Source organism: Balaenoptera borealis (genome assembly GCF_965194805.1).
Source record: "Balaenoptera borealis genome assembly, chromosome: 18".
In the NCBI taxonomy this organism is placed as follows: domain Eukaryota; kingdom Metazoa; phylum Chordata; class Mammalia; order Artiodactyla; family Balaenopteridae; genus Balaenoptera; species Balaenoptera borealis.
In genome coordinates, this window is record NC_138877.1 from 66,210,520 (window position 1) to 66,236,624 (window position 26,105).

The window sequence follows — 26,105 nt, forward strand, 5'->3', positions numbered from 1 at the left end:
GAAAACATCAGTATTTTTTCTAAAGCAAGAAGCCCATGTTTTAGCCCTTCCTCTGTCACTGACAAATTAAGCGACCTTGCACGAGGCACTATAGGGGGTTTCCCTGGTGGTATTTCTTGAGTGACAGGTCTTAGGCACTCATTAAGATGCCAAGTGCTAATGTAGTATGATATGTATGATATGATTCTATGCAAATGCTCTGTTATCAGTAAGTCAGGTGCTGGGTTAGGAACAATATAATCTCCCTTGGATAATTGAGGACTGCTATCTTATATTTGAGTTGATAATGAATTTTCTCTGTCGAGTGGTTTTTCATTTTTTTCAATTTTGATTCACTATATGATATAATTGAATTAGAAACTAATGTCCTTATATATTTTTTCCTTCCAAATTCTTTTTTACTGCCTCCAAAGATTCAGTTTGACTGGGAAATGTTTTTTTTTCTTATTTATTAGTGCATAAGCATCTTCCAAGCAATATATATGTGTGTGTGTGTGTATATATATATATATATATGTTTATGAACAATGCAATCCATATTTTGCAAAGCATATTGGCATATGAGCCTTTCCTAAAAGATTTGTCTATAATGTTATTATTTTCGTCTTTACTAACTGGCTATAATGGAAGCAGTTAATCCATGTTTGCTACTTTATTCACCACTTTGAAGTGTGTGTGTGTGTGTGTGTGTGTGTGTATGAAATGGTTGTACCTTATGGATTAGTTCTCGGCAACAAGCCCACTTAAAATTTGTCATGCCTTGTGATCCTGACAACGCATCAAGAGGAGGTGATTTAGGAAAACACAGATTGTTTGCTAATTCCTACTGTGAGTGGATTTCTTACTAATTATTTTTTTCCTTTGAACCTTCCTAAAATTTTCTTTAAAGGTAATTATTGTGTGGAAAGAATTTTTTTTGATTGAGGAAATATTAGCTTTTTGGACCTCTCTCTTTAAATTTTATTCTTTTTTAAGGTATGTAACTAAAATAAATTATTTAAAACTCACTGTTTTTTACAAAGCTGTTTAAATAGATTTTGGTGTCTGCTCGTATAGTTAGAAAAATTTTCTTAGAATTCAGGCTTCTCATCTATTCCCTTATGTTTTAATAGATACATACACAGAGAATACTTTATTTTCTCATTTCAAGTCTTTAACATTTAAATAATCAGCCTCCTTAAAACGATGGAAAATTGGGTCTTTGAGTTTTAATAATCTCATAAGAAGTAAGAACAAAATGAGTGAAATTTTTAGTCTTTATTAGTCATAGAACCAAATATATCTATGGAATAAAATGAGATAGTGTGGTTTAATTGAGGGGCTTTATTAAATTACCTTAAACAGAACTTTAAAAGAGCTTGCTTAGTTTCTATTTCTTACATGCTATTTTTTAAAAATAGTAGATTTCAGGAAAAATAAACAGTTTCAAACCATACTAGTATACTGTTCAAAAAAGGAATAAGTTCAGGTCCACTTTTCTCTTTATATGCTGATTAGATTGCAGTGTGGTCATTTCATGCAACCACTAATTTCTGAGTGCTTTGGGGACGCCCAGAATTACTAAAAGAGGTATCAAGGAAGGCTCTTGTCCTTAGGGAGCTGATACAGGAGTCTTGGTGAGATAAGACAAGTGCCCCAAAACACCTAGAGAATATATGCATGTTAACTTTCGGAAAGAAAACCAAGGTAATGAACAATGTTGGTGAGATGTACAGAAACAATTTAAATAGGAAGTCAAATTAAAGAAAAAACAATCTGGATTGAAGCAGAGAAAATGTGGTGAAGGAGCAGGAAACAAAAACGAGACTTTTGGGGCTGTTGGCCTAACTGGGACATAGGACTGAAGTGGGGAACAGGGAAAGAGCTTCGAAAGGTCTCTGATGTTTGCTACGTAGGTGTTTGCGTGTAATCCAATTTTGGTCACACTGTTAGATGCCAACCAAGTCACCTAAGCAGGTGAGGACTTACATGTTCTGTGTAAAGAAGAAAGTTTCTATTCAACTCCAGCTGTTATAGCCAAGGGTAAATGCAGACCCAGTGCGGCCAGATCTTCAGATCTTTCAGATGCAGCCAGACACCCAGATTTTAAAGAAAATGCTCTTAACCTTAAATACTGACTCTTTTTTACTACTGTGTGAGCCAAATTAAAAACGTCTGCTGGCCTGACACAGCCTAAGAATGACCAGTTTACAATTCTTTACAATGGTAAGGAACACTGGGAAGTTTAAACCTGAGAGTGTTACTGAACTCAGGTCCGGTGCTCGCCACTCGAAAATCAGTAACCGACAGGCAGTTTTTGGTAGAAAGGAAAGTTGCTTTTAATCAGAATGCCAACCATCGGGGGAGATGGTGGACTCAGTGTCCCTCAAAAACCACCTCTGAAGATCCTGCTCGGCCATGAAAGTTTTTAAAGGGAAAAAGGGAAGTAATCGCAGTTAACCATGGAGATAGGGGGTCAGAGTCCTTGACGTGCCCCCCTGTGCGCAGACTTGTCGGCGCTGACTCCTCCTGGTCTTTCCTTAGATGCTGTCTTGTTCATACAGTTTGTTCGCGAGCTTACTGAAAGGGAAGCTAGGGAAGAGATCTGCTCATCTGTTGATTACTTATTCTTCATTTCTACTTCTTTGATCTATGGAAAGAACCAACAGGTTAGGCAAGGTATTGTGTGATCAAAAGACTTGACAGGTGTGCTAAGGCTGGAGATCAGTGGAGCATGGGCGTGACTTGTTTAAGGTTATGAACAAGACAAAAGGGGCCCCCCTGTGGAGAGCTCTTTCCTGCCAAAAGCCGCGTACAAATCCCCACGTGTCAGAACATCTTTCTGTTTCTATGGGATTACGGGCGAAGGTCCGTCTTCTGTAACTTCTTCATGCTGGTATAGGGAGCTGTATTCTTAGAGAGGAAGATGTCTACATGGGTCTGTAACATATCTTTGCTGACAGTTTAGTTGCCCGTTTACATATACGAGCAGAACAAACCACAATTATTTGGATGCCCACAAAGATATAGATTATTACGAGCAATAGTGCTAATGCTGTTCTCTTAAGTCTGTTGCTGGAATTGTGCTGGCCGTAGACTCAGTACTGATCAAGATGGAGCAGCTTATGCCATGGCTGCAGTCTGGTCATCATGCAGTTAGCATTTTCCCTCTGGTGGCAGTTACAGTATCTGTAAAACAACTCCGGAATGTGCGTCAGACACTGAGTCTGTGACTCTATTGTGCTAATCATTAGCTGCTTGAGCCTGCACTTTGTGACTCAGGGGACCCTGGGAGACTTCAGCTTTTCTAGAAACAAGAGGCAGGGGACATGGAGGGGACTTCGTGGTTGGGGGGTGCTGCAGGGTTCTGCTTGGTTCCAATCCCCCCTTTTCTTTGATACTCCTAAGGAGAATCTAGTTTAAGATAAATGCAAAAGGAGTGACAGAACTTGTATATTTTATTAGTTCACATTTGAAGATAAAAGTCATGCAAGAAGCCTATCCCAAGATTTTGAACTTGGGGTTCCTGGTTGATGGGGATAGAAAACAGCTTAGGAAGCAATGAGAACCAATTTATAATATGTGTTCCTTCTTTTAGTAAGACACTAGAGGGATAACCTGAAGCTGGTTGGAGATTTTAAATGAATGAGAGAGAGAGAGAAATGTCAAAATTGATTAGGTACTTAATTGATCTCCTGTATAACCAATATATATTTGAGCACATGCCTCTTTCACATATAGAAACCATTCATGCACAACCTTGTATTTTTGCATTTGAGAAATACAGCAGGTTGGCTCATTTCCCAAGTACATATGATTCTATGTTTACCTATGCAGATATCTGTCCATTCATGCATGCGTAGACTTGCCAGATTTTACGAATAAAAATAAAGGATGCCCAGTTAAATTTGGATTTCAGAGAAACCACAAATAATTTTTTATATAAGTATGTGCCAAATATTGCAGGGGACTTGTTATACAAAAAAAATTAAATCATTCTTTGTTGATTTGAAAGCCAAGTTTAGCTTGATATCCTGTATTTTATTTGGCAACTCTACCCACTCATACATCCAGGCCATCACCCTGTTTCTGTTGGACCACTGCTGTAGTCTTCTCATTCATCCCATTGCTCTCACTTTTGCCCTTCTAACAATTCATTCTCCACACAACAGGCAGAGCGATTTCTTACAATCTGATTATGTCATCTCTTTCCTTTAAATGTTTTAGGAGGCTCCCTTTGTACTTAGAATAAAATTCAAACTCCTTACCATGACTTTTAAGGCCCTAAATGATTTGGACCACGCCTCCTCCCAAGTGTTATCTTGAATGCACCACTACCTGCCCAAACTTGAAGGTACTGTCCTTCCTCCTAGCTAAGTTGAGCCCCTTTACTCTTCTTTATTTTCTTCAGACCTCCCAAACTGATTTGCACCTTGTGGCCTATTCCCTTGGCTTGGAAGCCCTTTCTCCAAAACTTTGCTCACCTGGCTTTCTCCATCATCATTCAGGTCGTGACTCCAATGGGACCTCCTCAGGGAGGCCACCCCTCATCCCCATCTAAAGTAGAATGAGAAAGTCTTGGTACTGTTGACATTAGGGGTTGGATAATTCTTTGTGGAGAGGCGTTGTCCTGTGCATTGTAAGATGTTCAGCAGCCTCCTGGACCTCTACCCACTAGAGTCCCTCAGTTGTGACAATTACAAATGTCTTATCCAATGTCTCAAAACAAAATCACCCCTGGTTGAGAACCACTGAACTAACCGGCCCCCTTTCACTTGATTGCTATCACATTATCTTATTTTCCTAACTTCTTAGCACTTATCACTATCTGCTGTTTTTCTGTTTGTATTTATTTGTTACTTGTTTATCATCTCTTTCTCTCTCACTAGAAGAGAAACAATCTGTGCAAGATTTGGTCTGTGTTATTCACTGCTCTATCCCTATTGTTGAGAACCATGCCTGGCACATCAAGGTGCTCAATAAACATGTATTGAATACATGCCAAATAACTTCAAATGACCTTTATTGAAAAGGTAACACACCCAGGCACTGTTGGGCTTAGGTGGAATAACAATGAACAGGACATTATGCCGGGTCTCTTGTCTCTGATGTCTTAGAGAGAAGCCCAATCATGAACTCCATGCTATATGTAATAAGAATTACCGGCCCTACAGGCTACAGGCATCTTGGGTTCACATTCAGGGAAACTAACCATGTGACAGTGCCTGGGTCAATCCCATAAAACAAAGAATTGTCCTGCCCGAATGAGAACTTTGTGTCTGAGAGAAACTCAGGCTTGAGCCATCCATGCCTCACCTGCAGAGCTGGGAAGAGTGTCATGGGGCACAGACCCTGTGGAGGAGAATTGGGGAAAGGAGTTTCACAGGTGAAAGGATACTCGGCAGAAGGGGGAAGGTCCAGTGCTTGGGAGAAACGCACGTCTTCTGTAACAGGGGAAAGGTATCAGCGGGAGGCTACCAAGGACTTCGAATGTGGAGGTTGGAGAACTTTATGAAAATAATATTTAGATAATATTTTTGCATTATGTCACTTGGGTCAACTCTGATGAAATATAATTCTCGCTATTAATTATGGTATAATTTCTGTACTACATTTGGCACTGCTACAGAGGACTTTTTTCTTTATTCATAGTGTTTATATTCTAAAGTAAACGTAAAAAAAATTGAAGTCTATCATACATATTAAGAAGTTCACAAATCATAAGTGTGCAGTGCAGTACATTTTCACAATAGGAAACTACCCATGTAACAACCACCAAGTTCAGGAAAAAGAACGCGCCCAGCACCCCAAACCGCCCCCTGCCTGACTCAGTCACTGTTCCCCACTTTTCCCCCAAAGCGACCGCTGTGCTGATTTCTGTCACCACAGTGATTTTGTCAACCTTTGACATTTACATAAATAGAATTGCAGAGTATATGCTATTGTATTTGCCTTCTTTTGCTCAACTTTATGTTTGTACTATTCACTCCTGTTGTTTTTATAGCAGAAGTTTGTTGATTTCCATTGTCTTTATTATACCATTGTATAAATATGTCCCAACTTATTTATTGATTCTGTCTGGATTGCTTCCTGGTTTGAGCTTTTACAAATAGTGCATCTATGAATATTCATATCAGTGTCTTTTGTGAGTATATGTATGCATTTCTGTGGGGCGTATACCTGGGAGTGGAATTGTTGGGCCATAGAGTATGTATATGCTCAGCTGTAATAGATACAGTCAAGCAGTTTTCCGGAGTGGTTGATTCCACTTACATATGTGACAGTCCCATTTGCTCTACATGAGGATAGAATTTTTTAAAAGGCAGTAACTTACAGGATTAGGATACAATGAAAAAAAAGTATTGCCTTAAGAGAAACACTGCCTACTCTGTAATAATTTTATGCATGCTTGGCATACTTCAGTGTTTGTATCAAAGCTGATCACTTCCTTTTGTGAAATTTTACCCATGTGCCTACTTGAACCTACTTCAGACCAGATAATGATGGTAAGTATCTACTGAGTCTAGGAAATTCAAATTATCCCCAGAATATTGGGGCTATGGGAATAACTTACTTTGTAAGTGTATAGTGTTCCTTTAACTAAATCATAAAAATCATTGCTGTGTTACATGAAAAGTTTATGAGGTCACATGAATGCTTGCTTACTGTGCATATGGTGAGAGCTGCGCATTTCAAGTTAAATATAGGAGCAGTTCTGGCTGTAAAGAAGTAGTTTAAGAAATCAAGAGAACTATAAATGGCCATCTGCTCTCTTCTCCATTTTTATTTGCTGAATTAACCCAGTGAAATATTTTAATGAATAACGGGTTGATATTCCATCTGTTCATTAATTTTTTCAAACTATACAATAATCCATCATTTTTACTGAGTGGAAACAATTTGCTACTTTGTAAAAATATTTTTAAAAATAGAGGCAGTGTGTGTAATTCAACTTTCCATTAATTTCAAGTGCGTTTTAGAGATGGAGCTAACTGAGAGCATCTTTTGGGTCAGGGTGCTGGGGAAAGAATTTCAGTTCTTTGAGATCACAATGCATATTGGGTGATGTATATCTTTGTTTTATAAGATATGTATGTTTGAGCTTATTTGAAAAGAACATAGAGAGAACCTTTCTCTGTATAGCCAAAGGTTGCTGAGATGGAAATGGCATCAATGATAATATAACACTCTGGCAAAAAGAGTGTAAGGATTAGTTCTTTAAAAATAATGTAAAACATATGTCACTATCGGAATGGAGCTTATGGCATTCCAATTCTGTACTCAATGCTACGAATCTAAAGCAAGTGGAGCATATGAACGTGTATATATGTATGTGTGAGTGCACGCAAAGGCACACACTTAAATTAAAATTTCATTTAAGTATATTTTAAATTTGTTTCTGGGTTTTGTTTTGTTTGTTTTTGCTTTTTCTTTTGATTTCTCTTTAGTTGGCATGGCACATTATATGCTTTCAGGCCACTTAAGGTTCACGTGTCCAGGAGCAGATGTCAGCTTAATGGCATCTTTAATGCCTGCTGTGCCACGTCCACAAGTAAATTCCCTGAAACAGCATTTGGCCAGAGGGTTCAAGCTGACATTTGGAGAATTGATGGATGAGGTGAGAGGTGGAGAAGAACAGGAAAAGAGCTTTAAAATAATCCAGTATTGATGATTTTTAACATTTCTACATCATTTACCAAATATTTTCTCTTCTGGTGGTTTTCTAGCTCAATCAGTTTTAAATAATTTATCAACGGATTTTTAAAAGCCTCTACTCCAGTTCTTATAGGTTTGGGGACCTGAGGGTATTCTTACCTATCAGTAGAGATATATTATTCCCTTTAAAGATAAGGGATATTTTGTACAGAGGGAATGGAAAATAATTAGTAACAATGTTCCTGTGGATTATAGGAGCCTCTTCTACATTAATATTATTTTGAAATAATGACTAGATTCTGAAAATTATGACAACGCACCAATCACCAGGTCTAAAGGAGATGAACCATCTTAGAAGCACACATTTTAGTCCCACCACATTTCACTTATAGCTTCTTTCTCCTGAGCAGAATGGATTAAAGCCATAGCTTTTTATTTACTCCTTAGACCTGTCTATGAAATATTACATACTTATATTTTTGTAAGTCTCTTGGGCCTCACATATTGTTCATATGATCTCCCACAGCCAATTTTTCCCCGTATTACTAACCAGAGTATCTAGTAAAATTGGCACTATTGTATCCCAATGCATAAAGCAAATGATATATTATGAAGTTTTTCAAGAGAAGGTTCCATTAAAATTTAAAGACCAGGCAAAAAAGAAACAAAAATTAAATGAGTCAGTGTTTTAAATGATTCAATATAAGAAGTCAAGGATTTCTGTTTGGAGGAATATGAATATAAAAATGTTTGGACGGATAGCACCAAATTGTAAAGAGAGGACTTCTCCGTGGGTTATGCCTTGGGGGATTTTTATTTTTCATTATTAATATCCTTGTAAAATTTAGTTTCAAAATAGACTATGAATGTTTCTGAGAACCTGTGGTCAGAGAGATGACAGTGCAAAATGTTTCTATGAGCTACAAAGCATAAATAATAGATGGGTGTTTATTGACAACAATCCAATATAATGCAAATGCATATGAGGTGCATCTTATGGTAGAGAACTGAGTCTATCACGGCGATGCCAGGACCAGAACTCAGCTGACACTGCCTCCCAGTATGTGCCAGTAAATTCCTCAGTAGGTCATGTCTGACACAGTTATATATTTTCAAGATCATAGGGACATTTTCTTCAATGACAAAGAGGGAATATAACAGAGGAAAAATCATTATGTTCTATGAAAATTTTCCCGTGAGTTTAATGGAAATAATTCCATTCAAACATACTTTAATTTGAAATATATAACACTTTAATGTTTCTAATAAAATATGTTGATAGAAAATGTTCTAGGAAGGGCAATACAGCCTTCTCCTCAAATCTTCAAGAAAGCATACACGATAGAAGTTCTTTTCCTTTCTCTGCTACAGAGCTCTTAGGTAAGCTGCATGACAGCAGATTTTGTGCTGTTCTTCACCAACATATCCCTAGTGAGAACACAGTACAGGGCACACAGGCTCATAGGTGGATCTCAGGACACAGACAGTAACATAAAGGAATGACCGTGGCCGTGGATTCTGGCATCAGATAGCCTGGGTTCAAGTCCCACTTCCTACAGTTAATGGCTTCTGTAGCCTTGGGGGAAATGACTTAATCTCTCCAAGCTTCAGTCTGTGCCTTTGGGGATAAAGTTAACGACCTCCTAGGTTATTGTGAAAATTAAGATTTTATATATAAAATATTCAGTTCCATGAGTGGCAGAATTTGTGCTCAAAAAAAAAAAAAAAAAAAAAGTGGTAACTATGTCATATACTAAAGCTTGAGCTCTTCCTGCCCCAGGTAGAATTATTTATTTTTAAGCAAAAATTTTGGATGGAGAATGAGGCTTACGCATGAATATCAAAAATACTAGAGAATCTCTCAGGGCATTAGTGATTTCCAGCGCCCCCAATATGATATATATAGCTCTCAGAAATGCCAGGGACTGGCGTTATTCCCGTACGCAGTCAGTCACTGGTAGCTGATTTATAAGTTAATGTTGGGTTCTTCCTTTGTTCCTTTGCCTTAATTGTGTACCATGGTGTTCAGAAAGGAGGAATAACACCAGAAGCTTGAAATTCCTCTGAGAGTGAAGTATGTTTATCAAAATCCATAAAAATTCTCGATTATACAATCTGTTCCGTGAAAAAGCCTGTGTTGATTATCATGTTAATTAGAATACCTTCTACTCTACTGAAATGTCCTATACAATCAATATTTTACTGCCTTGTATCTCAAAGCACATAATTTCTAGTTTTCTGAAATGGAAGAGACAGATAGTACCAAATCTTTGTGTTACAGCCGGTTCCCCAGAGAAGCTTGTAGCTGTGCTTAAAAAAAAAAAAAAAAAAAAAAAGGAAAAAAGAAAATCTTAAGGCATATTGCCTGAACTATATACTGGGATATAATAGAGACATTTTTAACCTTATCATGTAAAGCTCAAGGGTATTACCTTCATAATCAGCCAAAGAAATGTATCAGGCTTAAAAACAAAAGCAAAAAACCGGAGACGCATCAATTCTCCCTTTCATTATAACTTTCTTTTCTTTTCTGTTCTAATTTACCTATCAACATTTTATAAATGAAGAAAAATTTTTACATAGACATTTATTTGACGAAATGAAAAATAAAATTATAAGATTAACATATTGTAAAGAGAGCGCTTGATTGTTTTCATATCAAAAGATTTGAAGTGATACACATGTTAATTTCATTTGGACAGAAATATTTTTATTTAATGCAAGTAGTGTGTTAGGAACTGTAGACCCACTGACATAAATAAGATATGATCTCTACCTTCAAAGAGGTTTCGGCCTATTTGATGAAACAAACAACTATATAAAATAACTTAAGGTGAAATGGAATATGTGTGACAAAAGTACAAAGCCCAAAGCCACCTGCCAAGAAATACCAGAGAAGCCTTCATCAGAGAATTGGAAATCCAAGTTAATCGTGGAAGGATTAAGTGACCTTTTCTTAGGCATACAAGAAGAGGAAGTACTTCCAGGAAAGGGAGTATCATGAAAAAGTCATCCAATGGTGAAGGTTTGGGGACCAGACAATGGGTCGAGCTTGGCTGGAGCAGAAACAGCATGGACGAAATGCAAGTGGTGTCAACAGAACCTTGAATGGAAGGCCCAGGGGACTGACTTTACAAAGTAAGCAGGGGCCGCTGAGGATTTCCGAGCAGGAAAATGATCTGACCTATGAGGGATAACGCTTCCCCTTAGTTTCCGCATCTCAGTTGGTGGCAGCTTCATCCCAGCAGAAGCTTGGACCCAAAATCTTGGCGTCATCCTGGACTCGTCTCTCTCTCACCCAGCATCCCTCAGTCAGGAAATGCTGGGGACTAACCTAGAAAATAACCCGAACCTGGCCACATCTTATGTTCCCCTCCATCTTCATTGAAGATACGTCATCACTCACCTAGCCTGCTGTTTCCTCACGGATGCTCCTGTGTTTACTCTGGACTCCCCGCCTTAGAGTTTCTTCTCTACACAGCAGCCGTGGTGATCCTTTTACCACAAAAATCCAGCAGCGGGAAGCGGCGGGGTACCCGGGATCCGACCGCTAGTGGGTCCAGGCCATGGGGCAGCCCTGGGCGGTGGGGAGCGCGGAGGCGGCGCCCGCGCGGCTGCCTCTTGGGCCAGGAACTGGCCTACGTGCTGGTGCTGGGTCCCGGGCCGCCCCCGCTGGGACCTTGGCCCGGACCTTGCAGCTTGTGCCCGCAGCCTTCCAGCTGCTCAACCTACTGGGCAACGTGGGGTGGCTCTTCCTGCGCTCGGACCCCAGCATCCGGGCTGTGATGCTGGCCGGCGTGGTCTGGGCCAGGGCTGGGCTTACTGCTACCAGTGCCAAAGCCGGAGGCCACCGCGCAGCGGGCATTGCTCCGCCTGGCGCCGCTGCATCCTGCGCCGGGACCACCACGGCCGCCCGCTGGGCCGCCGCGTGGGCTTCCGCAGCTACCGGCCCTGCGTGTGTGTCTGCTGCTCCACGCCGCAGGCGTCCTGCTGCACGTCTGTGTGCGGCCGGGCCCTGACCCGCCAGCCCTGCTGCGAGCCCACACACCCCTGCACACCGCCGCCCTCCTCCCGCTGCCCCGGCGCGGGCCGCTCACAGGCAGTGTCTCCGGCGCAGTTCGCGCTGGCCTTCGTGACCGACACGTGTGTGGCGTGTGCACCGCTGTGCGCCGCTGGACCGCTCTTCCGTGGGATGTTGCTGCTGAGGGGCCAGACCACGTGGGAGTGGGCTCGGGGCCGGCACTCTGACGACCTGGGCCCCTCCCGCAACCTGCAGGCAGCCCTGGGGCCCCGCTGGGTCCTTGTCTGGCTCTGGCCCTTCCCGGCCTCCCCGTGGCCAGGGGGACGACATCAGCTTCCAGACCACAGCTGATGTGGGACTCATGGCTTCCCGACTCCAGGAAGAGCCTGAGCTGTACAAGGAGTGGGGAACGGGAGAGGGGACTCATGTCAGACCCACCCCCAGCCTCAGAAGGGGCGGCAGGCTGGTACTTGATGCCTGCTTTCGGCAACTCCAGCCCCACCCGTAGCCTTGCCCTGGCCCAGCTTGGACTCCTAGTGTCCAGGGCTTGGGCCCTGCGGCTCTGCCTCTATCAGTGACCCCTGAGCACAGCGAAGGGTCTGGCAGGGGGCTGCTCGCCTTCCCAGCTGCCTCTTTGCCAGGTTAATAAAGTGCCCACTTGGTTCTCGGACTCCCTCCGTCTTTGTGGGTTTCTGGACCTTCACTGTTGCCCGGGCTGCTGTTTTTGGTTCCTCTGATTGGCAGGCCTGGGAACCACAGAATGCCTGAGGGTGTGAGGAGCCAGGGCTCTGCCTCCTGCGGCCTTGGGGCGGCAGGGTGGGGGGGGCGGTGGGGGCCGGCCAGCAGCTTAAGGCAGAATGTAGTGAACCAGGGTATGAGAGTCCAGAATTCTTTCCCAGGTTCAGTGCTTTATAATAAGTTAGGAACATTTCACAGCAACAATTTCAGTGAACTTCTCTCCAGCTAACCCAGTGCACTGGGCAGCAATTAGGCGGGTGATAAAGCTCTGAGAGTTGATGTGATAAGATCACGGGGTAGTAAATGGAGGAGTCTGGATTTGAACCCGAATCTTTGTGCTTTCTCCTTCACCCCTGAACAGCCGAAAAACTCAAGGCAGAGAAATCAGGTGGGGATGTTCAAGCATCTGTGCTGGCTGGTGCTGAGGCTGCTAAGCTTCTCCTCTCCGGACTCCTCAGGAGCTGCTTGTTAAACACTTTTATTTAAATATAATAAATAGACACTTCCAGTTAAATGTGGCAGGCTTAAACATGTGAGTTTGTTTCCTCTTAAAATCTAAAATGATAGTAAAGAAATTAAAAGTGATGTAAACTTACAAAGACAAAGAAAATAGGGAGACAGCAGTAGACCAAAGAATCTGACAACATTCTGAAAGATGGAAAGTGGGTAGAGGCTCATTTACTCTCTTAGAGAATCAAAAGTTGAAATTAAGCATTCCCCTCTTGGAGGGGCCGAGAGGCAGCCCGATTGCCCCCAGGAGCCCTGGAGAGGTTCAGGAATTCCACCAGCACGGTGGAAGGCAAGGTTTGGGGCAGACAGTAGGGACTGATTCAATTTGAGGTCTCTATGAGAAGCAGCTAGGTTGCCCCTCTCCCGCAGGACCCACCTGACCCCTTGCAGGCAAGCAGCTACCCCGCTGGGGTGAGGGTGAGGGACTGGACCAAAAATGGGGTTAAGTGAAAATCTACACGTGCTGCTGGGGGAGGGCGGTAGTCCTCCAGTGACGGGGCAGGCTTGCCTTCCAAGAGCCCTCAGAGAAGCCCACCCTTCCGGCAGGCTCTGCGCATGCCCACAAAGGTTTGAGCTGCTAGGACTCCTTTGTTTGTCTAAATATCGTGCTCTGTTATTATTTTTTAACTCTGTTAGGAACTTGGTGCACCTGTCACTTTGTGCCATCCATGAGCATTGGCCACCTTCCTGTTTCCTCCACTGCTTTACCCTTCACCCTCCAGAATATCTTTTCTTGTTGTTGTTGTTTTTTAATAGTGAAAAGATACAAGGAAATATTTATAAAATGAAGAGAAACAACACCCTCCCCCCCCCCATTTAAGAAATGGATACTGTTTCCTTTGAAGTCCCTGCTGTGCCCCTCCCTGGTAGAGGAAACACTGTGCTGTCTTAAACATCCCCTTGCTTTGCTTTGTGATTTTATTACATATGTTTGTACTGGTTTTGCATGTTTTTCAACTTTATATAAATGGAGCCATACCATGTTTATTCTTCTGTGATTTGCTTTTTCCTTCAATATTATGTTTCTAAGATTTATCCAAATTAATGTGTGTGGCTGTAGAGCATTCCTTTTCCTTGCTGTATAGTGATCCATTGAATATACCACTATTTCTTTTTCTCTCTTGTCCCTCCGATCATTTTATCTACCCCTGTGTATGATCTCCTAAGATCTATACTTGGCCCTTGCTCTTCCGTATAAATTTTAGAATCAGCTTGTCAAGTTCCACCAACTTGGAAAAATCACCATAGTGAATGGAACCCAACTGAATCTATAGATCAGTTCGGGGAAAATCAACATCAACATGAAATTGAATTTTCCAGTTCGTGAACATGGTGTATCTCTCCATTTAATGTTTTCAATAAAGTTATATACTTCTTCTCATTAAAAAAAAAATCCAGTAGCATTACCTTTCCATTCTAAATCCTCCAGTGGTTTCTCATTAAAATGTGTGCCCTTTCCTGTGAGCTGCAAGGCCCTATGGGGTTCCTCTCTCTGTTCCTGCTTGACCTGGCCCCTGGCCATTCTCCTCCTCACTGGCTTTGCTTCAGCACCTCTCCTTAGTCTCCTGTGGTTCTGTCAATGCTCCAAGCTGTCTTCCTCCTCAGAGCTAGTTCAGTTGGCTCCTCTGCCTGTGACACTCCTCCAAGATTACCAGAGCTCCTTCCTCACTTATTAAGGTTTCTGCTCAAAAGTCACATTATCAGAGAGGCCTTCTGGGGGAGACCACCTTGCATGAGCGAGCAAGGACCTCCATCCTCTGTTCCCTTGCCCCTCTTACTGTCTTCACAGCAGTAATCACCACGTGACCAATTACATATGTATGTGTTTTGTGTCTGTCTCTTTTTGGTAGAATTTAAGCACCTTGAAATGTTGTCAAACATTTACTTATATCATACATTCCAGGCACTCCTTAAAGAACTTTACAAATATTAACTCATTGAATACTCATAACAACCCATGACGTAGGTAATATTGTTCCCATTTTTATAGACTAGGAAATTGCAGCCCAGAGAGGTTAAGTAACTTACATAAGATGTCACAGCTCGTATGTGATGGAGCTTGAACTCAAACCCAGGTGGTCTGCGTCCCTCACCACTACTAAGTTGTGCTGTCTTTTGAAAGCAGGGACTTTGTTTTGTCCACTGTTGAGCTGGTACCTAGGATGTGGCCTGGCTCAGTATTCAATGAATAAATAAACTTTGATCATATTACTTTGAGGTGGTAGTACAGAATCTCTCCTGTGTTCAGAAACCAGTGGAAATATAGAAAGATAAAAATCAGAAAGTTTGTTTCTGTTCAATCACCGTATACTATTTATTTTGAGAATACACTTAACTTTTTTTGTGCGTGCTTTCTGGATTTTTTTTAATCTGCCTGCATGATGCCATTTTCTATTAGAACACTGTTATTGTAAACTCAGCAGTAAATACTAAATATTCAATACTTGACTGCTTTTTTATGGTCATGTACTGAGTTGAGCAAATTAATCAAAAGAAAGCTTGTCTCTAAAAGTTCCTCTTTTTAATTTCACTGTGGGAAATAGTCAATAAAAAGATGTTTGATGAGGAAGATTAGCTTTATCAAAGTGAGCAAGCTTATCTTGATCATCACAAGTGCCAGACACTGTGCTGTGCTGTGAGTACACAAATCCGTAAGGTACTCCTACATCTATGGAGTTCAAAGTCTGGGGAACTGTGATCGACTAGTAAGTAAGTACAAAGATTATTAGCAGGGGACAGCAGGAACATAGAGTTATGTGTTTGGAGAACTAGGCAAAGACAGAGAGGTGACAAGGAAGGCTCGATGGAGGAGAGGAAGTTAGGTGTCTTAAGAGGCTAGCGAGTATTCGCAAGGCTGACTCAGGTCTGGGGGTGAGGTCGGGGGTGGGTATTGGTGATGATAGTGGGTTACAGGCTTTCCAGACAGAAAAAGAAGCATGAATAATAGAAACTTCCCATGTTGTAAATCTTTGTTCAATTTGGTCTTTCACGGGGAAAAAGTTCTGTTAATTTGTGAGAATCCAATTTCTTATTAGCACTATAAATAGCTTTAAGACTATTGAAGGTCAGAACTGCATATGTATAAAAATTGCTGACAGGAAATGATGTTATCATGTTATAGGCAGTTGAAAATGCATTTCCTTTTAATTATGAAAATGTGAGATTATGGTTTTATTTTTGACTTCTTCCTCTGAGAATTGACATTTTGTTACAGTTTTAGAAAGCAACCAAATTTCTTCAAACACTGGTTAAATTTTTGCTGAATTTCAGATTTGTTTCCGTCTCAGATACATTTTTGTAATAATATTATTCTTAACATTTGTTTATAATATATCTTTAAAATGTATCCAGTTATTTTATTTGTGGGTACAAGTTGGCATAGATATTTTGTGGTATTCCATACATCTTGGGCAAGACATCTAGGTTTTTCTTTACAAAACTTTCACAGGATAACATCTTAGGTTTTATGATCTTGAAAATTCCTTTTATCCGTATCATGCTTTCTGGTGTACAAAGCCTGTCACTTTATCACTTTACCTACATTATATTAATTGATCCTAGTAATAGTTCTGTGGGTTAGACAAAGGGTAGCTACTTCAAGAATTCCATGTACAAATTCCTGCTTCTCTTTTTACTGGCTCTTCAAATGCATTGCACTCAGATTGCTGTTGAGAACATGTAATTCCAAAGAAGGTGTCAGGGCTCTGTGAAGATCATTGATCAAATGGCACAGTGAGAGCAACGTCGATGGCCAGTGAGTCATGTGACCAGAGTTTCGATCAGCCTTGGCCCTTTCATCACCCGGACGTGGACACTGGACATCTCACTAGATGTTTTGGGTCTCAGTTAACCACACCTGAAGATGATTTGGAAGGGAAGAGACTAAATCATCTCCATGGTCTCTCCTAGTTCAGAGTTCTGAGACTTGATGTGAACTTGAAAGTAAATGAAGCAGAATAAACACAACCATTAGAGGAATCGGTTAGAAGCTTTCGGTGAAGCATGGAAGGTTTAAGACCTTGTGACGCCTGTGAAGTGCATTTGGACATGTTATCCTAGGCGTTCTGCAAATAGGCAGCATCTCCTCAGATGGAATGTACCAAAAGCTGGTTTCATGTTGGCCGTGGCACCATTTGATATATGTGACCTGAAATTTACTTGGTAAGGCAGTTGCATCATTTCAGTGATCTGCTTCTAATAGGAATTTTTTATTTCCCTAATTATACTACACAAAAAGTTTCTGCTAACAACGTTAAAGAGAATTAAAATAATTATTTTCAGATATTGTAAATTAATGGAAATACAGTTGACACTAGGAAGAAAAACTGGCTTTTTTGTTTTGGGTTTTTTTTTTTTTGCTAAAGAGTATTTTTTTCAACCATCTACCTATGAAATGTGGAGTGAAAAATAAATTTATAGAAGTCATTTTTAGAAAGCAAGAGTGGTATTAAATGTTGATATTATAGAGCATATATTTATTTTCTTATGAAATCTCTCTTATGTGAAGGTATTTGTATCCCATGAGAATTGTTGGGAATTCATTGTTTTTTTGTGCACTGATCCATAAGGTAGATAATTGACAGGAGGTTAGAGCTAAGATTTATTGCCACTGATGGTACATTTTCTAGGAAAATGCAGAACTTTCTTTTATATCATTTTAGATCAAAGGCAAATTTTATTACCAGCTCCTCAGAAAATCACTGGTTCCTTTTCTGAAAATCTGTGATCCTATTTGGAAAAACTCTTATTAATTTCTTCTCATTATCAGAATCGCCACCAATTCCCACTCCTTGAACAATTCCTGTGTAAACTCCACTGCACACAAACCCTGCCCAAGAACCTCTGCTCCTGGAAGCAGAAAATATTATAACAAGGGGCCCACATTCACATTATTTCTTAAAAACTAGTCTTTTATCCAATACAAAGATCACTATGGGAGAAAACTATGGAATCTCTGACCACCCATTCCTATAGATTGCACACCTATCAGAAGAAAAAGTACATAAACCCAAAGCTCAAATTATTTTTCTTTCTCTGAGATGAATTACTAGGTAGTTGTATTAATTCTGTTTCCTTTCTTCAAGTAGAATAGAAAGAGGATAATGTAGTTGGCTAATTCTTTGAATAAGTATCTTATTAATTTGTGTATCCTTGGTACCTAGTAGGTGTCAATAATTCTTTGTTGTATAAACAAAGAGCCCCCTAGGCTTCCAACCAAAGAGCAAATACACAGGATGTTTACTGCAGAATAATCCACGAGATACTAATGGCAAAAGGATCACCTCTTCTCTCCGTAAACATATTCAAGAGTCATTAAGAGTTCAGAGTGAACTAAAGTCTTTCAAACCTCAGTATACTTAGTGCTGACATCTTAAACTAATTTATGGATGTGACTTTTGTAGTATGTCATAGAGATAATTTGTCTACAGTCGTTTCATAAGCATCACTGAATAGCTTTCCTGTAATAAAAGTCCATCATCATTATATTGAATATCACTTAAATACAGAATGTAAGTTGTACTCGCTTGTAGAATGCATTTAAATACCTTGATTAAACCCTACTAACTCAATTTCAAATGACATTTCATGCCCTTAGTCCCTTAGTTTTTCCCCCCCCCTTCACCTGGTGATTCTCTTTCCTTGGCTTCTCACCATATTCATTGATTCTATTTTTCTATTAGTTTACAGAAAAATTAGGATATTTATATGAGTTTTCATTAACTACCATTACGTAACAGTTTTAGATTGTGCTATAGTGAGGCTAATTTAGATACACTGAGTTTCTCATTGTTAAATTGCATTTTAATACTATCTTTTCTTCCAACATAATTCTTCACTAACATTTTTCCTTCTCAGCATATTTTGGATTCCAGCTACTGTAGTCCAGCTGAAATCTTTCACGAAGGGGTGGGGTTTAGCTCCATTATAGCTGAGCTGGTTAAGTACCCTTGAACTACAGTAACTGTGGTTTCACTGGAGGAAGACGATAGATGGGCAGAATGCTGGAATTAGCTCAGTTTCTCAAGGTCAGCGGCTAAATGCCTGGTGCTGGCCGAGCTGTATCAGCATCACCTGGGAAATTCTCAGACCCCACCCAGACCTACTGACTGAGAAACCCTGGAGGTGGGGCTCACAATCTGTGACTTCACAAGACATCCAGGGGACTCTGATTCACGCTTAAGCCTTCCCTTGCTGTAGAGAATTCTCTGGGGGCTAAAACAACGAAGAACACCATCCCATCTCGGGGAACTACAGGTGATAACAACCCAAACCTCAATTAACTTAAACTGAAACGCAGTGAATATATGTCCATGCCACTCTCTCTCTTTGTCACAGCTTACCCTTCCCCCTCCCCATATCCTCAACTCCATTCTCTAGTAGGTCTGTGTCTTTATTCCCGTCTTGCCACTAGGTTCTTCATGACCTTTTTTTTTTTTTTCCTTAGATTCCATATATATGTGTTAGCATACTGTATTTGTTTTTCTCTTTCTGACTTACTTCACTCTGTATGACAGACTCTAACTCCATCCACCTCACTACAAATAACTCCATTTCGTTTCTTTTTATGGCTGAGTAATATTCCATTGTTTATATGTGCCACATCTTCTTTATCCATTCGTCCGATGATGGACACTTAGGTTGCTTCCATGTCCTGGCTATTGTAAATAGAGCTGCAATGAACGTTTTGGTACATGACTCTTTTTGACTTATGGTTTTCTCAGGGTATATGCAAGAGGGAAGAGATATGGGAACATATGTATATGTATAATTGATTCACTTTGTTATAAAGCAGAAACTAACACACCATTGTAAAGCAATTATACTCCAATAAAGATGTTAAAAAAAAAAAAAAAAAAGCTGAAACGCAACAGTATGCATGGGTTTCAAGAGAGACAAACTTGAGCTTGCATCCCAATGAACGGATCCCTAACAGAGTCCTCTGGGGCAACGCATCTGAGCCTCAGGTCCTCATCTGAAGAATAATGCTGTCCTTGCTGGGCTTATGTGAGGATCAGATATGATATGGGAAAAACAATATCCAGAAATACTTTTACTTTGTCGCTAATGGGGCTTAAGTGTCTGGCTTTCACTTCTACAAGTCCCTTATAAATAATATTAAGTTTTGAAGTTGGTATACTTTTTTTTTAAGGAGGACTTCAAATTGTATTAGCTTCAAGCCCCACAGTATCCCAATGCACTCCTGGCATAGGACAATGCTTGGCAGTTATTTGGATATTGAATCTATTCACTATTTCTGCCACTTTTTGTCATTTATTGATATATTTGAGTCCTGAATTTTATTCTCGAATGACTTATCAGCGTAGCACATAAGCCAGGTGATGGGTGCATGGTACACATTTCTGGATGACAATGAGGCTGAAATGTATTTAGGAAACAAAACTTCAGTGCTGAGGGATGTGATCTCTCAGAGCAGGAGTTTGCTTGCTCATCAGATCAGGCGAGGATCCCAGCCTCTCTTTACGTTTATCTAATGCATGGCAAGCAAAGTGTATGGAGAGCTGAATTTTTTTTAAGATAAAACCCTTTTTAAATCAATGGGAAGTTGCTTAAGATTCAAATGACAGTTCTCTGAAAGTCAGCATGTATTCTTTGCCTTCTCTTTGACAATGATTATAGTAACTGAACAGAATATAGTCTTCTACATTCAAGTGTATGCATGTAGACACTTCAGGTTATATTTCCAAAGTAGCATGTATAGACCTAGCCAGGTGTCTTTTCTTTTTTTTTTTTTTTAAAGGAATTCCTTTATTTATTTATTTTATTTATTTATTTATTTATTTACTTACTTTTGGCTGTGTTGGGTCTTCGTTTCTGTGCGAGGGCTTTCTCTAGTTGCGGCAAGCGGGGGCCACTCTTCATCGCGGTGCGCGGGCCCCTCACTATCGCGGCCTCTCTTGTTGCGGAGCACAGGCTCCAGACACGCAGGCTCAGCAATTGTGGCTCACGGGCCTAGTTGATCCGCGGCATGTGGGATCCTCTCAGACCAGGGCTCGAACCCGTGTACCCTGCATTGGCAGGCACATTCTCAACCACTGCGCCACCAGGGAAGCCCTGTCTTTTCTTAATACCGATGATGTTGTGCAAGAAAGTACTTTTGCTCGTTGGCTTGAAAATATACCCTGCAACATTAACGAAAGTATCCTTCAGCATCACCAATTATCGCATTTCTATACGACTTCAATTAATTTCATTCCAGAATATAGAGTTATCTGAGCAGAGATTTTTTTTTTTTTTTTTTGGTTTAATGACAGGAGTGCTAGCAGTTTCAGTATTTATCAAGTGCTGACTGGATCTTTTTGGTTGAAGAGTTGGTTAGGAAAATTACTGTCAAGCTCACTCACCACCATAGTAACCGAATTTTAATACCTTCTGGGGGTACAGACATTTATATAATCTAACTCTATGGCACTGAGGTACAGTGTATGTAGTGTATTTATGATTGAACAGAAAGTTTCAAACAGCAGCCTGTGAAATTGGATTTTAGATGTAATGTACCATAAATAAGTGCTATAAAGATTGCCTTTAATGCTATAAATCAGATTTTATTGGTTTCAGCTATCTCATTCTGGTTATTGTATTACCCACAAAATCAAAGGAAATCAAAGAGCTGGAATATTTTTTATTTTAATATCCCATATTCTACAGTAATGGCACATGCACCCTTCCAGCTTCCTTTTTTGGGTAGGTTGGACAAAACTGACAGGTGGCAGGGCCCGGCAACATATCAGGGGCAGGATCAGTATAAACAACCAAACTTTGGGGACTTGAAACCTTTTCAAATTTCCTGTCTGTGAAATATACAAGGTAGGTGAATTGGCAGATCTCTTTCCTTTCTGAGATGCTGGCTGTCATGTTTTCATGCAAGGCTGACACCTGGAGAGATTGGCAGGTGAGGTGAGCTTTGCACCTTCTGCAAAGCTGATGGAATTTGGTGATGCTGCTTTCCATTGAGGATAGAGGGTATCCATGCATGACCTATCTGAGTTATTTAAAGTGCCAAAAACTATTGCTATAAAATAAAGTTGTGTCCTCAAACAATCTCTCAGTGTTCAGTTTAGAATCAACACCCTTCTCCCCCAACACACACGCACACGCATGCCCACACACGCATGCACACACACACTTTACAATGCTTTTTCTTCAGTATGCTTTTAGTCAAGAAAATCAACATATTTGGCATTAAAAATTGCTTAGGAAAGCATACACGTGGGCGTGCCGATCTGCCCAGCTCTCGCGTGCGCCATGTCTGGTTCTTCCAGCGTCGCTGCTATGAAGAGAATGGTTCAACAGATCCGGCTGGAGGCCGGGCTCAACCCTGTGAAGGTTTCCCAGGCAGCTGCAGATTTGAAACAATTCTGTCTGCGGAATGCTCAACATGACCCACTGCTGACTGGAGTATCTTCAAATCCCTTCAGACCCCAGAAAGTCTGTTCCTTTTTGTAGTAAAATGAATCTTTGCAAGGTTTTCTAAACCACTTTTCATAAACCGGTGAATATTCAAAGGAAAGCTGAATTTGAAGTCAGTACAAAAGCCTGTCTCTATAACACATGCCATACTATACAAACTTGTATTTTTGTCAGTCCTTAACATCTACCTCTCGGAATATTCATGAATTTCTGTTTCACAAGGGTAATTGTTTTATATACACTGGCAGCACTGTACAATAAAATACTTAGTATAAAAAAAAAAAACCAAGAAAAGCATACACATGAACTGGGAGAGCCCAGGAGGCTACAGTAATCTAAATTTGAACTAGTTAGGGGTAGAACAGTTTTCAAGCTATTAAAAATGCAGTTGTGCTTGGTTTTTGTGTAGTTTTCCTCTGTGTTTACTTGTACAAATACTCTGAGTTCCAGGCACTCTGAGAAACCTACCTAGACATTGTGGGGATGGGGATGACCTTTATTTTTCAAGGTTGAAGCCATAGGACCTGAAGAAGGCAAGAGGGGTAGCAGGGGTTTCTTGAAACAGAGGCTACCAGAGAGCTACATCTTCATGATGCTTCACTTTTTAATTTATTTTTACTGCAGCGTTACACCAGATATGTTCTCCTTAGTTCCTCCACCTGAAAAACAGCCATTCATAGCAATCAGAGAAGGTACCAAAATGTTGTGCTTTGTCTCGATTACAAAGAAATCTAATTCCCACAAATGCTTAAGTAATCTCGAACTTACTGGAGATAAAAGCCATATAGAACATTAACACTGCTAATATTATGCCAGCCCAAGTTCAGCAATTTTTTTTTTTTCCAAAATAGGAAATCTTCTTGATGCCACCTTCCCTTGCCGCGAACTAAGCTGGAAGAGCTAAGGGGATTATGCTGATCAGGGCTTGACATTTATGACGGCCAGTTCACTGATGAAAATACAGCCCAGGAGCTCAGCCCTAGACCTGGGAGGCAGCTGGATCCCAGAGTGTGCTTTGGCACTTGTTTTAGGCTGCACTCAATTTTCTGGGAGCCCCGTGGGCTGCCCGCATAGAACAAGGAAGTGTCCCTGTCTGGAAGGGTATGTGCAGCTGCAAAGAGAAGCAAAGGGGCTTTTTTTCTTTAAGCACTTATGCCACTAGTTCCATGTTCTTAATGGAACATAAAGGAACTTCTTTCTCACTCTCCCTTTTCAAGGCTGGCCTTCTCCAAGAAGCTTTCATCAATGAAAACCCTCTCTAGTTTCAGTCCAAACAAATGATTCTAACCAGCATTTACCTTTTCTGTTCCTCTCTATGTGACTCTCTTTAGGCAAATGCTAAAAATATAATTTTATATTTTGGTTTATTTGGTTTGCTTCACCCTGTCTCCTGTCCTAGCTTAATCAGCCTAAGATCACCAGAAATGACCTTTTATTCAGCAAAGTCAGTGGTAAGTCAAAGGTCTATTGCACCATTGCAATGAGGGAGACTGCATGCCAGGGGAACTGTGGGGCATCTCACCAAATAAAGGAAAAGACAGAGGTTATTATAGGATTTTTTAAAATAAATTTATTTATTTTGGGCTGCATTGGGTCTTTGTTGCTGCGCACGGGCTTTCTCTAGTTGCAGTGAGCGGGGGCTACTCTTCGTTGTGGTGCGCAGGCTTCTCACTGCGGTGACCTCTCCGCTGCAGAGCATGGGCTCCAGGCGCGTGGGCTTCAGTAGTTGTGGCTCGCGGGCTCTAGAGCACAGGCTCAGTAGTTGTGGCGCAGGGGCCCAGCTGCTCTGCGGCATGTCGGATCTTTCCGGACCAGGACTCGAACCCATGTCCCCTGCATTGGCAGGCAGATTCTTAACCACTGCGCCATCAGGGAAGCCCAGGATCTTGAAGGATAATGGAGTTTAGGTTAAATTTAAATAAAGCAGTGTTTGGATAGGCTCAGAGAAAAGCAGGGCTGTGTGCAAAGGGTTTAACATCAACTCTGGACTGTGAAGTGAATCTCAGGTCCTGTTTCCTTGGAAACTACAAAGTTAAGATAAATGTGGAATATTGTATCCAGAAACCCCTTATTAGAAGCTCTGCACTTGGGTTGGAAATTGAGGCTGCCTCTGTATCAGAGTGGCTTAGATCCTCTAGGCAAGAGTGGGATGTTTCATTTTTACTGATATAATTTCTAACAAACAAAGTTTTTAATAGTTAATGATTTTAGAAACCAAAGCATCTTAGTAAAAAAGCAGTAGTCACCCGAAGAGGTGATTGTTATGACACTTAACAGCTGCAATATGGGAGAAGTGTTGTTTCCTGTTAACTTTTAGCTGGATTTGTCTGAGTCTATTTTTCCAGATGTTTAATGGTCAGGTACTTTTTTAAAAAACTTTCTTAGTCTAATCTTTATTTTCTTACTTCCAATATCAGCTAGGAAAACTTAGCTTGCAAAGAACAAAATGCTCAACATAAATGGGATTAAATAATTTTAAAAATGTATAGGCTAACAATATAAAAGCTGAGGAATGGAAAGGGCTTCAGGCAAGGTTTGATCAAGCATCTTTTAAAAATCACTAAATATCTTATTTCTCTCTCTTCCCATGGGTCTCTATATTGTCTGCCTTGCCCACATCTTAAATATTTAGCTCTTTTGGAACTTGAAATGAATAAATGTTGGCCTTCATATTCTACCTTTCATGACTCTTTCATATTTTATACATTTTTTTAGTCCTGCTTTCTTAATAATTTTATTATCTCTATATTTTAGTTCACTGATTTTGTCATCATCTTGTTCTTATTTAGCTGTTAATCTGTCTTTTGGGTTTTATATTTCAATTATTTTACTCCTGGAAATTCCAGGTGGTAATTTTTCAAATCTCCCTGGCTTTGTGATAGTGCTCATAATTTTAAGATATTTTTAATTTCTCTTTTTATGTCCTCAATAATTTAAAATACACTAAATTTTTATTCTATATCTTGTAGTCCTATTATCTGAAATCTATTTTCAGACATCTGTTTCTATATATCTGTTGACTTTTACATGATGAATTTTGGGGGGTTTATTTGGTAATTTTGGGTGGTGAACTTATGTTTCTTAGGAGTTTATTTGTTGGAATCTCATGCCTCCCGGGTTAAGCATTAGGGTGGAGGTGGGAGGCATGAATCTCAGGAGAACTACTGGCAAGAATATTGTATGTTAAATTTTCAGGTTGTAGGTTCCTGTATCATGGTGTAGGAAAGGTGCATACTCCAAATCTATGTGAGAGCACATTTGTGAGGATATATTCTTGGGGGAAACTTTTACAAACCCTGTATAAACTTTCAATCACCAGTATATCACCCTGTGCTGCTGGGAAGTGTGTGTGAGTGTGTGTGTCTGTGTGTGTGTGTGTGTGTGTGTGTGTGTGTGTATTTTTTTACAGGGGGTGAGGACATATATATATTTAATCCACCGTTTTTCTGAGGGTTAGGCCTTAAACTTTACATATGGTCCTAGTTGCAGCTCTCTGACTTTTTGCAGACCTAAGCCACCATCTCCTGTCCCCACATGGGCTGTAAAATGCAAGTTTCTTGGTTATAGAAAGTGGCAACCAATCTCTGCCCCTTGCCCAGTCTACCCTTCCTGCTCTGGTCTTCAGTTCCCACTTTATTTTTCATTTGGATTTTCATTTCTCACCTATGCAGCCTACATACTGCTGGGGAGGGTGACTCCACTCTCATCAACTGGCCTGGCTGAGAGATTTCCCTCACTTTCTTTTGGGCTCAGCCATGCACTTAAAAGGATG

At 40.5% G+C, this 26,105-nt stretch overlaps 2 pseudogenes across 2 annotated transcripts; both read left to right on the forward strand.

Moving 5' to 3' along the window:
• The first annotated feature begins 11,124 nt into the window (after positions 1-11,124).
• On the forward strand, positions 11,125-12,463 carry LOC309616009 (putative palmitoyltransferase ZDHHC24 pseudogene; annotated as a pseudogene). Its single transcript has one exon. The product of its transcript is annotated as a putative palmitoyltransferase ZDHHC24 pseudogene (transcript).
• Positions 12,464-12,494: 31 nt separating this feature from the next.
• Positions 12,495-25,704, forward strand: LOC309616030 (guanine nucleotide-binding protein G(I)/G(S)/G(O) subunit gamma-5 pseudogene; annotated as a pseudogene). Its single transcript has one exon. The product of its transcript is annotated as a guanine nucleotide-binding protein G(I)/G(S)/G(O) subunit gamma-5 pseudogene (transcript).
• The last annotated feature ends 401 nt before the right edge of the window (positions 25,705-26,105 follow it).